The following is a 4,211-nucleotide window of genomic DNA, read 5'->3' as shown; positions in this document are numbered from 1 at the left end:
CTTTGTGATAGTCATTCTTCGTGGGATCCAGCTGATGATCTTGCATAGCGATGTTAGTCCGTCCCAACAGCCTGGCTTGGATGTGGACTCTGAGGACATGCTGTTTGAGAGCTTCTAGTGTGGGAGGTAGCTTGTCACTTTCTGCCATATGCTTGCAAAATAGATGCCATCGTAGTTCGATGATATTGTCGATATAGATGCCTTTGGGGCAATAAGCTACACAGTCGAAGCTGGCAAGACTTGACAACATGGTATCGGACGCTTCTGCTTCTGTTGAAAGCATCTGCAGTGAACTGATCACATCTGGGTTTGCTTTTATGAAAGCTTGCAGCCAGGTTGCTTTACCTATACGAGAGAACCGTTCAGTGTTGTCGGCTCCAGTGAATGCATGGAAAGCTGGCAAAGCCTTTGCTCTTTCCGGCCCTAGGGCTCTTCTTATTTTCTCTATGTCGATTACTCCAGAGACCATTGAAATCGACGTATTCTTCAGCATGAGGTCATAGTTAGCTATAACTAACACCAAGACATCAGTATCTGGGGAAAAGAAAACCATCTTTGCATCCGGCGAGTTTCGTTGTGTTGCCAGGATAGCTTGGTAGATCAACAGTGTGTCTGCTTCTTCATGACTGTTTTCGTCGAACACTAAATCTTTGTTGCTCCTGGTTGCCCTAAAGAAGAAGTAATGATGAGTTTTTGTGAGGAACTATTGTACTCTAGAATCTTAGCAGCAAGATAGTTTGTCAGGTCTGCCTTTATCTTGTCATGTGAAAGAAACCTGTTCATTGGGATGTGTTTAATGTTTGTGTCATCTCTGATCTGATACTGAATTGGTGCTTTTCCTTGCCTTCTTCTATCCCTAGTAGCACCTTTGAGAGAATCTTCTCTGTATGTATCAAACACAAGGATGATTTCATCATAATTTCCCACGAGAGATATAAGACTGCTATTGAAGGAAGCACCGAGATCTTTGACCGTCGCCATCGTTGCTGGTTTTTTGGCCATCTTCTGAAGAAAAACCATCCCATCTACCAGGGCGATCCTACGGCTTGGAGCATCTGATGTTGTGTCCATCCAATCCTCTGGGTGCACATCTTCCTTTAATGTTTCTGCTGTTGCCAAATTGTTGATGAGACTGATCAGTTTCGACTTGTCAAGGCATGGCAAGATTGTACCATCTGGAGCAAAAAGAACTCTTGGTGTCACAGTGAATTCGTAGTTCTCAATTGCCTCTTTCTGATTAATGTCTCTGGTGACCTTGCCAAGACCATCATTCTGCCATATAAGTTCCTGGTCTCCTGTAGATCCATAGTCTTGTCTCGGAGTTGTACTTTGGTTTTCTTATTTGCCGACATAAACATCTTGTTGTTCTCCTTCTTTACTGGTGCCCATAGACTAACATCCCCATTGATTCGCTCCGACACGTATTCTTCGTACACCTTATGGCCATTCTCATCTTCATTCACGATCATTTTTACATACTCATCAGGGATGAAGGTATGAGTGATAATATTGTACAAATTGTCACCTACAGCAGCAAATGGGTTTCCGTGTTTCAAAACTGCTTCCTTTATCTTGTCTATAACATGATAATGCTTCTTGACTGTACTTGGCCCAAGTTCATGATGCTCTCTGGTTTTATCACTGTCTACATCAAACTGATTCGTAAACTCATTGACAACACGGGAGAGTTCAGGTGTAACCATGAAGAATCTCTGTAGAGCATTGGCATTGTTCGAGATGCCGACAATTCCAGAATGAATTTTCATGAGCTTGTTCAGATGCTCGCATGCATGGTCCGCTCCGATGGATACAAAGGGGATATCATTTTTCGTCACTGAAATGTTACCTGCTTTCAGTTCTGCCCATGTTTGAGAATGATTGCTTCTAAGGTCATGCATGTCCGTGATGTATCTTGGCCAGAGTCGTTTGTATTTGATCCAGTCAAATGCAAAGAAGAGCTTGCTGAGCTGCTCTCCAGCTTGAAGATGAAGCTCAAGATCTGCATTCCGAGTTGCAGCGACAAACATAAGAATTGTTTCTACTCGCTGTAGGTAGTTCATCATTGACTTAAACATTGCATTTTTGGATCTCTGTTTCATCCATGTATGGAACTTTGTGCTTAAATCATTAGTGAAGATGGCCTCAAGTAGTGTGTTGTTTGCTTGTTTCACGGACTCATTTTTTGTGTTCTTGTTCCTCTCAGAACAGGCAGCTTCAACTCTCTCTGTTGCCATCAAACACACCTGCTTTAGCTTCGGATTATCAATGAAGAATTCATCCAGCAACATTTCATACAGAGCAATATATGTACACGTATGGGCACGAGGAGCACGCTTGTAATGGGTACATTTCAAGATTTGCCTTGTTGTTGCAGACCCATACACATCAGCTTCTATCCACGCATCATCAATACCTGAGCTCTCTATAGAGGTGCCCAGAGCACGTAGGGCAGCCATAACAGCATGTAGCTCTCCCAGTCGCGGGACAACTGTGAGTTTCAGGTCAGGTCTGGCATCTAGCAGTTGGACCACCTTCTCATACAGAGCCATGTCAAATGAAATGACAGTAGGATGATCTTCACCAACAGTCAACTTCCTCAGTTCACTCGCTTGCATGATCACAGTCAGTGGCGTTGACCACTCGTGTGCCAGCTCTGGTAGCAGTGGTAGGGCTCCGACGTGGGTAAGTTGCTTGCTTTCGGACAACATTGAGTTGTATCCTGCCCACCCGGGAATAATGCTGGATGCTTTCTCTTGCTTCAATCTGGACATAGCAGTAGCAACAATCCATCCAAAGTGAAATGATTGGTAGGAACCTGATATATTCTGGCTTATGACAAAGTGTTGTGTTCTCGGGGTGTGCCGTGCTTTTGGCTTATCACAGTGCATTATAGGTACATGGTATGGAATGACAGATAAAGTGTGGGTATCAGTTATCTTCAAGGGTGGTGCAACAGGCTCTCCAAGAACATCTGCTCTCTGATATACAGCAGTTATAGTTCCATGTGTTGTTCCTTTCCCATCAGGAGTGTCCTCTGCAAAATCTGTGTTATCGACTGCAAAGAACACAAAGGCACCCTTCTTTAAGAATGGTGGCACATACACACCTTCTAACTGTCGCGTGTTTTCTACAACAGCATTGGCCAAAGCAGTTTCCAAAAGTAGGGTACGGTCATAAGGAATACAGTATCCATGTGAACTGAGAAGATTCATCAACTTCTTATCGCGGGTGTTCTGATAAACTGATAATATAATATAATTTTAAATCTAAAAAACGCTTATTAAAATAAACAAGATTGATTGAACGGTCGTTTTTAGTTTGCGTGATACAACTAAGTATTACATGTTTTAGATCGGATTTACACATGTTAATCTCCACAGGGGGTCCTAGCCTGAAAAATGCATGTTTATCTTTCAAAATTATATTTTTATGTTGTTTAAAAGCTCAGATATTAACAAAAATTGTTTTTACGTCAGCCATTTTGTAAAATCCAAGATGGCGTCCACGTAGCACTCGTAGGAAATGGAAACATTGTTTTTCTTATTGTTTATACTATAAGCTTTCAAGAAATGTACACTTTTCAGACTCTCCACAAAGTTCCCGCGAAGTTATATATCATGACACAGTGAACCTGACTATTTATTCGGTGCAAGGACTTCAATTTTTAAATGTTGAACTTTGCTAAGCAAAATGTTTCTAAATCTGCATTACTGCCCCAAAAATCTGAAATTCAGGGTAGAAGACGGATGACTTCTAAACGAACGCCCCTATCTAGCGGCAATCATACAAAATTCTAGATTCCTTTTTTTCAGGTAGTTTTTCTTTCTTTCATCTCGGATTCGTGGTTGTGAAAATATGACATTTTACGTCGATGTATTCTTTTGGACACATTCTGCATTTATGTAACGTAATTATGCATCATTGACTATGACATTCGGAGCTTGACTTGTTAATCATTCCAACGCTGCAACATACACAATACAAGTATAATGTTAATATCTTAAATGTATGAGCAAGGAGGGGGAAGGGAAAATTAGCTCTCCTCCCCATTCCGTCAACGCCCTTGTCTAGCGGTTGTCCTATGAAACTCTAGTCCACACGCTTTCCCGTGGTTTTTGTTTCATTTATTTCATACCCTATGCTACGAAGATATTACGTTTGCTGAGCAAAAGTGAACCTTTCTGAAAATGAACTTGGGTCCCTTGTGCTCT

This window comes from Thermobia domestica, chromosome 17, assembly GCF_964235325.1.
Source record: "Thermobia domestica chromosome 17, izTheDome1.hap1.1, whole genome shotgun sequence".
NCBI classification, from domain to species: Eukaryota; Metazoa; Arthropoda; class Insecta; order Zygentoma; family Lepismatidae; genus Thermobia; species Thermobia domestica.
The sequence above is the reverse complement of the archived record's forward strand: the minus strand, read 5'-3'. Positions refer to the sequence as shown.